The sequence below is a fragment of the Coffea arabica genome, chromosome 11e (genome assembly GCF_036785885.1).
Source record: "Coffea arabica cultivar ET-39 chromosome 11e, Coffea Arabica ET-39 HiFi, whole genome shotgun sequence".
Taxonomy (NCBI): domain Eukaryota; kingdom Viridiplantae; phylum Streptophyta; class Magnoliopsida; order Gentianales; family Rubiaceae; genus Coffea; species Coffea arabica.
Window position 1 is genome coordinate 48,395,758 of NC_092331.1, and position 14,172 is coordinate 48,409,929.

Here is a 14,172-nt window from a genome sequence, read left to right on the forward strand (position 1 = left end):
TCGGATTAAGTAAACTCTTCGGAAACAGAATGAATCAAGTAACCCATTGCACGCCTAGAATCCCTGCTCCAGTACTCGAATTGATTATTTACTGCTTCAGGTGGTAGTTAGGTTTTTATTTATTATTATTGCACAGGTTCGGTACCTGTCAATTTTTGGCGCCGTTGCCGGGGACTGGTGCCTGATTAATTTGTTTCTTTTTGAGTTCATCTTGTTTTTATTTTTTTATTTTTCTCTTATTCTTTTTATATATAGTTTATGGCTGCTAACATTCCGTATTTTGGTGATAGACTGGATTTTATTTCTAGAAGGGGTTATGAGACTCGTGCTTTTTCTAATGATTAATGGGCTGTTGCAAATTGTGGAACTTATTTTGTCTCAGATCATTCAATCGACATATGCCATATATTTCAAGATGGTCTAAGTGCTCCAATCGATACTTTTAGAGATTTTTCACCTCAATATCAAACATGGTATGACCCTTATTCAAACGGGTATAAGCAAGGATGGTGGGATGATTCCAATTTTAATTATGAACAAAGGCCAATAGATTTTCAACAGCTAGAGTCTCAAGAACCGTCATCCATGTCAGGTATATCTCTTGAAAAAATAGTTAAATTAATAGCTACTAACACACATCAAATTCAGCAGGAGACACATCAACTTCAACAGGAAACAATGAATTTTCATCAGAAAACAATAGTTTTTCATCATGAGACACAAGCAAGCATGCGTAACCTGGCAGATCAAGTGAATCAATTGACATTTAGGATAACGCAATTGACTTCTTAAATGTATGAAGAATTGTCTTCACAGACTATTATCGACCATGAGAAAGATGAAAGTGTAATTATCCTGACAAATGACATGGAGTTGCAAGAGTTTCAAGAAAAAGAATCTAAAGATGCAGTTAAAAAGGGAATTGAATTATAAGAAATGGAACCCCAATATCAAATGGTTCAAGTGAATGAATCCATAAATCCAGTGAACAATTTCCAAATGTGGTGACATCTCCTCTATTCCTTGATCAATATTCTCTTGACTCTTATTATTCAATTGCTGTTAGTGAAATTGATTTTATTATACCAGAAGATTTTGAGTTTCATAACAGGAATAAGTTAAGAGCTGCAATGGCAAAATATCTCGAACCAATAAGTGTTCGTGATGGAGGAGTGAGTGAAGAGTTAAAATCCTTGTTGACTTGTTTGGCGCCATCTACTAGTCCATGGAAGATCGTAACTCGTGTGCTCAAGAATTACTCTATTTACGAGGGCTATCAAGATTACATAGAAGATGAAGTACTAAAACGAGTTACACGATTTTATCCTCCATGAATAAATATGATAATGTCTAGCCAAAGACATTAATGAAAGGCAGTACTTGGGAGGCAACCCAAGGCCTTTATTTTAGTGTTCTTATGTTTTGGAGTTTTTGTTAAGTGTTAATTGCATTTAGTGATTTGTTGCTTTTGTGACAGGAAGCTGGCAGTTAGACGTACCCACGCTAGGTGGTCACACCTAAGGAAGGAAGTTTTAATTTGACGGATAGAAGACTATCTAGCAGTTAGGCGTGCCCACGCCAGATGATCACGCTTAAGGAAAACAATTTTCGTCTGCAGTCAGAAGACTCTATAGTAGTTAGGCGTGCCCACGCCAAATGGTCACGCTTAAGGAACTCAATTTTCGAAAGTGTGAACTCAATTTTCAAAAGTTGGTTAGAAGACTCTCTAGTAGTTAGGCGTGCCCACGCCAGGTGGTCACGTTTAAGGATATTAATTTTGGACGGTTGGTCAGAAGACTCTAAGGCAGTTAGGCGTGCCCCCGCCTAACCCAGGGGTTCATTTATTCCAAAAAAAAAAATCCATGGTTCTTCTTCTTTCTTCTTTCTTTCTTTCCCTTTTCCCCCCTTTCCCGCTACTGCCTTCGTCCGCTTGGCTGTCTGCCGCTGCTCCGTCGTCACCGCACCGAGCACTTCCCCAACCCGCTCCAGCCACCATCTTCGTTCAGCCACCGCCGCTAGCCATCATTCACCACCGGCGCTCTCCCTCTCCTCAGTCCCTCACTGCCTGTTCTCATCTCTACTCAAACAAAGGATAAAAGGAAGAACCGACCATTCCCAACTATGCCATAGCTGCTTGAGACCCTCCATTACATGCTGAGGGAAGTTTCGTTGTCCATTTTGTTTCGTATTATATTCTTTATCTCTTACATTAGGGACAATGTAAGATTTAGGTGTGGGAGGAGTATTATATTGGTATTTTATTGAAAAAGTGTAAGTGTAGGCATTTTTGTTGGAATTTTTTGTTTGACTTTGTCAAATTTTATCCAATTTTTACCTATCTTTGTGCGTATTTGTGATTGTTCCTGATTAACAATAGTTAGATGTCTCAAAATTTTCTATTGCTAAGATTTTACACTCTAAGGTGTTAAGTATGACATGGTTGAGTTTAAGGGTGTCTTTTTGGTGAATATTTGAGATTTTGTGACTTTTGCACTTTTTGGTTAACTTCTCTAAGTATTGTAAATATTTGTCTAACATTTTTTTTATGCAAATTGGTTCAACTATTAATCTTAGTTCTTCATGTTTAAAAAACGAAGCAGGTTTGTGTGGTATTTAATTTTATTTTTGGTGCTTCTTTGAATCATGTTTAGCTATACTCTGCTAGATATCGTTATCTAGTAACCGGGAGTCTTCACCACAAGTGTCGATTTTCGCGTCAAAAAGCGACGATAGCTATGAGTATGTGGTTTTTAAACGATGATTGCTGAGTAACCGGACTCCTTCATTTGGCCAATGTCGGAGTTCGCGTCAAAACACTTAAATGGCTAAAAACTAAGCATTCCCCCAGAAAAAAAAATCAATCAAGTGTGGGGATATTTTAGAAAAAAAGTGCCAATAGTGAAAAATGTGAATGAATTGTTAGTCCGCTGATCCATGAATTTTAATGTTGAGATTTTGTTTAATAGCCGAACCATTTGCTTATGGATGTTGGTTGAATATTTTATATTCTTAGATTAGTTAGTCATAAATTGAAAGAGTTCTTGATCTTGAAAAATAATCGGAGAGATATTTCTTGAAATTTAATCACTAATACTTGACATATGTTTTAATTGTATCTCGGCAATAGAAGATTTGAGCAACAACCATTGTTTGATTTTAATTGCTTGATTTGTTGTTCTCATGCTTGAGGACAAGCATGGTTTAGGTGTAGGGGAAATTGATAGGTTGCATTTTCGTCATTAATTCTATGATTATTTTCCTCTTTTATTATACCAAATATTGTATTAATTGATAGATTCTATTTATATTTGGTATTTGGTACTAATTGTAGGAAGGTGGAGCAAAAAGAGATAAAAAATGTGATTTTTCAAGAGTTTCTCAATTCAAAATGGAGTCTACGTGGATTATTGGCGGAAGATTAGGAGGAAGTCTATTTGGTTTCAAAAAGCTAAAAATTAGGAAAATGATAGGATGGCCGGCCCGTGTGATTAATACTCGAAGGAGTCAGCTATTATGTGGACTAGAAACTTGGTTTTCATTTGACTAGTAGTTGTTTCCTTAAACAATTCATCTTCTTTTTACTAGAAAAAAAACAGCATTGTACTTGGTCTTGAGTTCTCTCCTTTAGCCGATTTTGGGGAGGACAAAAAGGCCGGATCCCGCGTGATTAAGGGTTGGACCTCTTGAAAGTAAAAAACGCCGTCACTTGTTGCGGCTGATTTTCGGCTTGCCCTTAGTTAGTTTGTGGAGAAGGAACCAATGGTTATCAAGGGAGTCCTGCGGATGCCCCTTGAGAATGTGTAGCTAAATCTCCGCTTCTAGTCAAGGGGACAGCTAAAGATTTGGTTCAATAATAACTGTGAGATCTGAATTATTTTAACTACTTCCTTCATTTGTTGGTGTTTGTGTGTTTTCTGCTTTTAATTGTTGGTATAGCTATCATGTATGATTGAATAGGTGCACAATATTTAATTATTCACATAGGTTATTTTGCTAATTAGGGGTAGTTGGATCCGTAATTGTTCGATTACCTCTGTCCCGGTAGCAACTGGCATAATTGGGTTTATGTCAGGAGAACATACGATCTAGTTTAAACAAACTCTTGTAGCGTGTTTGTTAGTTAGGATTGGGCTTTTCTAAACCTTAATGCAATCTAAAAATTAAATCCTACGGTCGTATTTAGGATTGTTTTCGGGTTAGAGAAATAGTCAACGGTCATACCTTGACTATCGATAAATTAAGGAAAGATTGGTTGTTTATCGCGTGCATGACAGCTATAACCAATCTATTAATAAATGTTGGAATTATTTGTGAATCAATGATCAGTGCCTGAACCATTTCTGAAGTGTACCATTAGCTAGAGTTCTCCCATTTATTTCTGTCAATTAATTATTTTTTTGCATTTGATTTATTTAGTTCATTAGCATTTAATCCTAAAATCCCCCATTTATCTTGACTCGAAAGGAAACAAGTTTATCCCCAATCCCTGTGGATTCGACCCTACTTACCGCTATATATAAAATTTGTATTTTTCTTGAGCAGGTAATTAAAACATATGTAGGTAGCAAGTCAAAGCAACCAAGTCGAAGTACATTAACACCAACAATAAATAAATACAAGATAATTAAATTTAAACATAAGTAGTTCAATTCTGAGGCACATAAGCATTATATTGTTGGAAACTAATTTTATGCATAATCATTGTGAAGGTTCATTTAAGTCTGTTGGCCAGCTGGGACTTGTTCAGCTTCATAACTTGTGACAATCTTAAAAGTTGTTCCTTTGATTGCTTTTTCTCTTGGAGTTGCTTTCTTAACAGAGCATAGGAATCTCTTTCCTTGGAATATATTAAGTGGCAATATGTTAGTTCAATTGTATAACTTTAAATGACAATAAAAACATGAATAAACATAAAGTCAAATGTTACTAAATATTTGAACATGAACAAATGAAAATAAAATTGATACAGAAAAATGTACATTGCATTAAGCAAAAATAATAATCTTGTTCTTTATAATAGGATAGAATAAATTTTAAATAACCTTTTTGCTTTACATTAACTTTAAATGATAACTTATTTTGAAAAATATAATTTTAAATGATAAGGTTGAAAATTCGAATAGAAATAATTAAATCTCAAGTTAATTTGTCAAATATAAGTTGAAATGTTAATGTAAATAGTAATAAATATAAATTCTTATTGAATTATATATGTTTAAAATATAGAGATTGAAAAGCCTACTCAAAAGAATTCAACCTTATAAAGAAATGGTAAATACAATTGAATTTGGATCATTGAGCACATTTAAAGCAATGCAAAAGAGAAAGCTCAAAATTCAAACAATAAAAATATGAATAAACATAAAGTCAAATGTTACTAAATATTTGAACATGAAAAAATGAAAATAAAATTGACACAGAAAAATGTACATTGCTTTGAGTAGAAATAATAATCGTATTCCTTATTGTAGGATAGAATAAATTTTAAATAATCTTTTGCTTTACATTAACTTTAAATGATAACTTATTTTGACAAAATCTAAATTTAAATGTAAGGTTGAAAACTCGAATAGAAATAATTAAATCTTAAGTTAATTTATCAAATATAAGTTGAAATGTTAATGTAAATAGAAATAAATATAAATTCTAATTGAATTATATCTGTTCAAAATATAGTGATTGAAAAGTCTACTAAAAATAATTCAACCTTATAAAGAAATAAAAAATGCAATCTATTTTGGGTCATTGAGCACATTTAAAACAATGTCAAATCCATAAAGAAAGCAAAAGATAAAGCTCAAAATTCACACAAAGTGCCACGTGTCGGCAAAAGGGACTGCTACAGTAGCTATAGCCTTTTGTTTATCTTATAGTAAGATATTTTGACAAATAACTCATAAGCATTAGTATTATATATTTAGATATATATATATATATATATATATCAAAATATGAATATATTATATATAATTATATATATAGCTGCATATCAAAGGGTGGAGCCTATATCGAGTTTGACTCTAATAAGATCCAAACTCTACTAACATTTAATTCGGGACTAATATTTAGATCCAATTTTAACTCAACTCAATGAACGGTCAAGCTCATTAGACTTTTTCTCAAAGCCGAATTTAAATTGACTCGACCCCATTGACAATCCTAAAAGGATTGCCTCAAATTTTTGTGCTAATTCATTTCCCTCTCAACATGAGTAAGAAAAGGAATTTGGGGATAAGATGATTAGAGTGGGGTCTTGGTTGGTTGGATAGATTAATTTGGTAATTTTGAGTGTGTTTGGATTGTAAATTATTTGAGATATTTTTGTTGTAATACTTTTTGTGATGTGATGTATGTAAGATAAAAAGGTAATTGGAAAGATAAAAAGGTGTGCTGGAAATTGTAATAATGACGTAAGTAAATAAATTTTGACAAATAATTTATTAGATATTAGGAATATGTGAATTTGCCAAAACTTCAATGTCTTTAAGAATTTTAAATCTTTCTATTACTGCTTCTCAAAAATTTCCAAAGAGAGAAACACAAATTTGATTCTTAATGTTTGACCTATATATCAAATTGTTTTTTAATATATCAACCAAAACAAATCTGGTCTCTAAGTTTTTTGACTTTAACTTTACATTTTTAGTCCCTAATGTTTGAAGTTTCAATCAATATGGTCTCTTAAGTTTCTAGTTATAGTTAAGGGTTTTTAAATGAAAAAAAAGATGTGAATTGAATTAAATATATGATAAATGTCATCCTAAATTCCTATAAAATTTCAAAAAAACACTTTATATCAACATAATAACATCGTTGAACTTAAAGATTTTTTTTTGAATAAGTTACAATCAAATGACAATATATACATAATATATAAAATTAAAAAAGGAAAATTCTAGTATTAATATAAAATTTATTATCATTCATGCTAGTTCTTGCATGGCTTGTGCATATAGGCCTTAAATTGTGATAGTTAGGAATTGTTATAAAAACTAGCAAACATAAATACTAATATGGAGTGTTTTTATTCATTATGGGTTAATTATCAATTAATTACTAATAGAATAAAACAATAATTACATATTCAATACCGAATTTGGGACCAATTATACCAAAGGGAAGAAGTATACGAGACATTAGTGGCATGAATAAATGAAGTAAAAAATAAAAAGTTTAATTATAATTGCTAGTACCCATTTAAGACAATTGTGTTGTAATTCGCATCTTATTTTATTCTAATACCCTTAATACCACTATGGAAAACTTAAGCAACTAAAATGATTAAAATTTCAAACATTATGGTCTAAAAGTACAAAATCAAAATTGTTAAATAACAGCAATCAAATTTTGACCGTTAGTCATTGTTGAGTTTTCGCCATTGTTGCATGTACCTACTAGCAAAAACTTTGAGAACCAAATTTATTTTGGTCGGAACATTAGAGACTAATTTAGCACATATGCTAAAAATTGGAGACTAAAACTATAATTCTCCGTTTTTCCAAAAGAAAAATCTGCACCTTTTTTTGTTTTATTTTTGTGCACACATGCAATTTTTTTCACCTTTGATATCACACAACGATCCAAACCGATTGACATTAGTTAATAGATCCAATTGTTAAAATGACTTTGTGAATTGTGAGGGTGGTAATATGTAGAAAAAATTCTGTTTGGTAGAATTTGGGTAAAAGGAGGGTGCGTTTGATAAAATTAAAATTTGAAAATTGAAGTCTGAAGTTTGAATTCCATTAAGTTAAGTTGTTAAATATTAGGCCTTATTTGATAACACAATTCAATACTTAAAGTTAATGGATTCAGATAATAACATGTTCAGATGCATTTGATAACAAAAAATTACACATCTGAATTAATTAAATGACACTGAATTTTTTAGGCATAATTTGCTCCAAAAAATTTTGGTATAGTAACATAGTTCAAAGTTTTGCATTTTTTAAAAATTTCAATTTTTTGCAATATTTCCTAGTGTTTAAATGGGTAAATCATAAGCTTTCCATTGAGTTGTTCTATGTTGTACCTCACTATTTTGAATTAGGACCATGCATATGGTTTTACATATTAAAAGTGATCAAGGACATGAGACAGGATTTGCGGAAATGGAGCTTAGTTTGTGATAGGTGTCGAATCTGTGCAATAATAAATACTTACTCGAGTAAAATATAAATTTTGTATATAACGGTGAGCAGGATCGAATCCACGGGAATTGAAAAAAATTTGTTTTTTCTAAAGCCCAGAGTACGGGGAATTTTTATAAAATTGGGAATAATTAAACAACTTAAATAAAAAGGACTAAATTATAATTAATTGAAATTGAATCAATAATAAACAAACTCTAGTCAAGAAATAACTTCAAAAATGATTCACTCTATTAATCACTGATGCAATAATAATTTCATTTGCTCATTGATAATTTCATTTTCTCCCTCCCTCCCTTGGATAAAAAATTTGAATCTTTGCGGCATCCTGTTTCCTATTGGTGCTGGGGTTCAACTTGTTCTTGTGTGTTACAATGCGGAGGTTGACAATGTGTTCAAGTTTTGTCGACAATCGTGATTGGTTCATTATTATCCCTTTTGTGTGGAAGGGAATTACTTGTTCACAACTTTTGGCATTAGCGTTTTTGCCTATGGTGTATTTTACAGGAGTTTATTTCAAGGACATGCTCCATTCTGTGGTAAAGTTGAGGGGTTGCCTGACCATTTTTTTCCTCCTCAATATCATGGTCATAGTAGGGATGGCAATCCGGCCCGCGGGGATGGGGCGGGGGTTGGGGCGGGGGCAGGGGGGGAAGTTTTTCCCCCGTTTAGAAACGGGGCGGGGGACGGGGGTATATTCTCCCGCGCCAACCCCTGCCCCGTCACCCGCTTAAAATAATAAAAAATATATATATACATAATTATATATATAATGATATTATCAATTATACTACTAATTATACATGTTTATTAATAAAAATTATTAATTATTTATACTAAATTTATTAATACATTTATATTAAATTCCTAACTACACTTAATACAATAACATTTTTTTCCAAAAAAATACAATAACAATTTAGTGATTGTATTTGTATCAAAAGTAAAAACTTGATTATTTTAGTTATACTTTTTATCATATTAGATTGTATTCAAATAACTTTTATTTAATTATTTTTATGAGTTTCAATTTTAAAGTTATAATGAATAATAATTTGGTAATATGTTGATATTTTAGTATTTGATTATTTATTCAAATTTAATTATAATAAATTATATAATAAAATTTTTTTTAACTCCGCGGAGAAGCGGGGCGGGGCAGGGAAGCCGAGGCGGGGGATGGGGCGGGGGACGGGGGAAGGATCCCCAGGCCCACCCCCACCCCATTGCCATCCCTAGTCATAGTCCAATGCCTCTACAACGGATTGGCCCAAATAAGTTTGCTACCCTTTGGCTCGCAACTGTGGGGCAAAAACCACGACATTGTGCTAGGTTGAGTGTGTTCACCACTTCACCGCTTGAGGAGGAGGAGCATTCTGCTACTCCTCTTCGGGAGGGGAAGAAGGAATATGATACTTCTTTATAGGAAGGAGATGAAGAAGGAATCTTGTTTTGTTCCCAACATTGAATTAGACGAAAGTCTTGAACTCGAGGTAGAGGAGCATGTTCATTTCTGTTTTCCTGAATCACATTCTTCTCTTTGAATTCGGCCTAGTATACAATAGTTCACATACCCTGTTTGCATTATCATCTTTAATCACATAAAACCATCATAATTGAGGAAAATTTGAAGTGTTGATTGAAAAGCAAAGAACTATATGGAGATTTTCACCAAAGATGCAGTTGTAACCACATCTGCAGGCTATCACCAACAACCAGGAGACCCCGCCACAAACTCCAAAATCAATAACATTGCCAGAAAGATATACTTTCCACTCACAGAGTTTCTAATCTACACACAGGACTTCAAATCCATATGTGAGTCCACGAGATCTATAAAAGCTTGATCATTTAATTAAACTGTAACAATACAAAATTGCATTAGATTGAGCCCATAGAATTATCCCTGCCAAGAATTGCAAAATTAGAAAGTAATCAGCATCACTTTGCTCTAACGTCTGTTCTGACTAAAATGGTGCTGCAAATCTACCTATAGCACACGAATTTGGGAAAGAAATTCAAGATATGAAAGCCACTCTACCGTCAGACTTCGGCCACACCAAATAGTACAACTTGTGTCTGAAATATCAATAGCGTAACCTTTTTTCCGTATCATATTTTGCTGATATAAACTACACATGTATGAAAGATCAGCATGAGATAAAACAAAGTTAATTACCTTTGCAACAGCAAGTGAGCTTAAGAACATATTACAACAAAATTCAGGTGACTCAATGAACAGAAAAGAACCAGCTTAAAAGTTTGTCAATTTCCAATGCCAAACGTACTAGTGCATGTTGATTACTCACAGTAAACCAGTTCATTGGCAGCTCTAACACACAACAGATTTATGTGAACAAGTATACAAACTCTGAAAATGTAAAGTGCAGTTGTAAAACAAAGCAAAGTAAAAAGAATGAAAGAAATGTGATTGGATCATAACCCGGGATAGATGCTAAAATCTAGATCGACTATGAAATGAAGACCAGAAATTCAGCACTACCAAGAAGAATGAAACAAAAAAACTCGCATTCACCAACCTTTCATAGATAATCTGCACAGAAGGATTTTGAGAACGTACGCTAAGAGCTGCCTTCTAAAACATAAAAAAAACCCCTCCTCCTTCATCCGGACTTGGGACTGGCTGTGTGATGTATTGTGTCAACACAGGTGGAGTTAAAAAACTTCATGTCTCTAGTGCCAAGCATGATAAGTCATCTCTTCGTGATCATAGACAAGTCACCTTGGACAATGAATACCCCCTATGCCATTGAATGCGAGGAAAAATTGACGAATATTCCCACTCAAAAACATGTAGAGCAGGCTGTATCAAATAGCAATAATTGGTTAATTCCCAGTCTTCAGCATGTGTGAGGGATGAAATGTCATCTAGCCTAGTAAAGGGAATTTGTTCGAGCATAACAATTTGAAATCAATTCAACACTAATTGGCCCATATGACAATTATATTAAAGAAAGATGGTGTGCTCACAGGAGTTGGGTTAAAACGTCCAAAAGGCTCGTCTCAACTTTCCATCCACAACCAAGTTTTTTGGTTTAAAATCCCAATATACCTAAAAGTCGAAGGTTCAAGTGAGATCTAGGATTGCTCACCAGAACCAGGGCGTTAACAATGGTAACGACAGTGGTTGGCCTGCACTATAGTTGCGGTGGGGTTCCCCCCATTGTCCCTCGTTGTGTGAGTGCAAGGACTTGGCTGCAGCTTGTTAATAGATTTTGTTTTTCGATTGCAAAGCTGTCCCTCTTGTGGCAATTGCAATCCCAATTTTTTTCAGAAACACCTTTTTTTGGTGCTTTTTTGTGCTCTTTTTGCACTTATTCATTTTTAGGTCTCTTGAGAATCCAACTGACTCACTCAGGAGATGTTTGATATGGAAACCACAACTGCACTCTCACTTATTATTTGGTATAGCGAGACTCCCGACTTGGCTTACTCTGCAACAACCGAATAGGGAACCACAACAGATACATGGCACTAACCTGCCCCTGATTGCTTTATCGCCTCACCAACTTATTAAGTATATTAAGATGTCAACTCCAATCACTAGGCGCGGACCTCAAGTTTTAACTCATACTTCTTTCAGTTTCTAAGCCAAGGTAGAAATGGAAAGAGGCCAATTAGTATTTCATTCACATCAAAAGCTACACCGTCGCATTATCACACAATTACAAGGCTAGTTGTTATACGTGCAAAGGTGTGTGAAGTAGCTTTAGACAGATTCCCAAGTATAGCTAACTTTGATGCCTGAAAGTGGAAGTACCTATCATTTTCACCTATGGCATTTAGGCACATTTATAGGGAACTCACTTAGACATACTAATAGGAACTCAAGTGATCATCAGTAGCTATTAAAATGTACACAAACAGTTAAAAAGTTAAGAAGATAGCATTTATAGGCAGGCTAAATAGGGCAAAAAAAGAATCAAGTGTTGTTTAATTAACAAAAGGACAGAAATTTAATTATTGATCGTGTAAGTATTTATGAGACATTAGAGTGGCAGATTTAAAATTATGCATTACCCTTTTTTTTCTTTTGAAAACAATAACACCTCATGCACAGTTGAGAGATACGTGTTAGGTAGAGCTAAGCGAATTTTCTATTTTTGGGGAAAAAAAAGACATCCAATGCCTTTTTTTCATTTTTTAAATTTTTTCTTTTTTTAAAAAAAAATTCTTTCCCTACTAATAAAAAAGTAAAGGAATAAAGAAACCAAAATCCTTTAGTTTTTTGGATTTTTTTTTCAATTTTTCGTTCTTTACTGGCAAATAAAAAAGTAAAAAGGAAACCATAATCATTTTTCAATTTTTTCTTTTTTTAAAAAAATGCTTTTTCTACTAAAACAAGTAAACAAAAAAAAAGAAACCAAAATATTTTTGTGCTTTTTTGGATTTTTTTATTTTTTTGGTCTTTTTTGTTTTTGTCAATGTTTTTTGTTCTTTGCTTGCAAATAAAAAAGAAATGAAAATCTTTTTTACTTTTTTTATTTTTCAATTTTTTTTTTAAATTCTTTTCCTACCAAAGAAAAGTAAACGAAAAAAAGAAGCCAAAATATTTTTGTGCTTTTTCGGATTTTTGGATTTTTTTGTCTTTTTTTTTCAATGTGTTTTGTTCTTTGCTTGCAAATAAAAAAGAAAAAAAAAAGAGATGAAAATCTTTTTTCACTTTTTTTATTTTTCAATTTTTTTTGAAAATTCTTTTCCTACCAAAGAAAAGTAAACGAAAAAAAGAAGCCAAAATATTTTTGTGCTTTTTGGATTTTTTTGTCTTTTTTGTTTTTTTCAATGTTTTTTGTTCTTTACTTGCAAATAAAAAAGAAAAAAAAGAGACGAAAATCTTTTTTCACTTTTTTTGATTTTTTAATTTTTTTTGAAAATTCTTTTCCTACCAAAGAAAAGTAAACTAAAAAGAAGCCAAATCTTTTTTGCTTTTTTGGATTTTTTGATTTTTTCAATGTTTTTTTAGCAATAAAAAAGAAAAAAAAAAGAGGAAACCAAAATCTTTTTTTTCTAATTTTTTAAATTTTTTTGTCTTTTTTATTTTTTCATTGTTTTTTGAAATTTCTAATTCTCTTCCTAGCTACTACTACCCTAATTACTTAGCTAATAATCAGATAAACCAGTGAAAAGAAATTGAGATTTTCAAACCTGTTGTTGCGCTTTGCCCGCCAAATCCTCAGCAACTCTGGACAGGGCTCGCAAATTCAGTTTCACGATCGTATCCACAAAGGCACACGTCTCTTCTTTCGTGTTGGCCTCGGCCGCATCAATCACGTAAGTCTCCACAACCACCGTCTCATTGCCGCCATTGGGGTGTAGGCTCATGATCGAGCGATAGTTCGACAACTGGTGGTCGCCGCTGACAATGCTAAACCCGAAGATGCGCTGATCATGATCAAGAATCTCGAGCCGCTCGATGCTATAGGAGGCTGGAAGTCCTGACGCGACATCCAAAAGCCCCTTGAGATCAAGTAAACATATAGAAAAACCCCCTGTAGTTTTTAAACATATACTCCGGTACCTCATTGTCTGAAATTATTTTAAAAAGCGATGGAAATCGTTTGAATTAACGGGTTTGAAATACACGCGTTTCTTTGCGAGTATTTGTACTGGAAACAAACAAATTTTTAATTGATATACCTATTATACTCTTAGAGTTATAATACAAAAAGTCCCCTGTGATTATTCAAATCTACAAAAAAAGCCCTTATGGTTTCAAATCATACAATACAATATCTCGTGATTTTGAATTAATGTGAAAATCGGCAAAAGTCATTTAAATTAATGAGTTTGAGATTCCTTGACTTGAAAAATATTTTTTTTAATTCAAAATTTTAGTTGACATACCTATTAAATACCTTAGAACTCATAAAATTTTCAAAAACAACCCAAAACTCCCAATACAACTCACCTTCATTTCTATATATAAAATAAATAAATAAAAATTCTTAAATAAAACTCACATTATTTCTATACATAAAATAAATAAATAAAACTTCCAAAC

The 14,172-nt window shown here is 32.8% G+C and overlaps 1 long non-coding RNA gene across 1 annotated transcript; it reads right to left on the reverse strand.

Moving 5' to 3' along the window:
- Positions 1 to 10,567: 10,567 nt before the first annotated feature.
- Positions 10,568 to 13,652, reverse strand: LOC113693038 (uncharacterized). The gene is made up of 2 exons (XR_011824911.1): positions 13,317 to 13,652; positions 10,568 to 10,974 (listed from the first exon to the last, which is right to left on the reverse strand). It is a non-coding gene; the product is annotated as an uncharacterized lncRNA (long non-coding RNA).
- Positions 13,653 to 14,172: the final 520 nt, after the last annotated feature.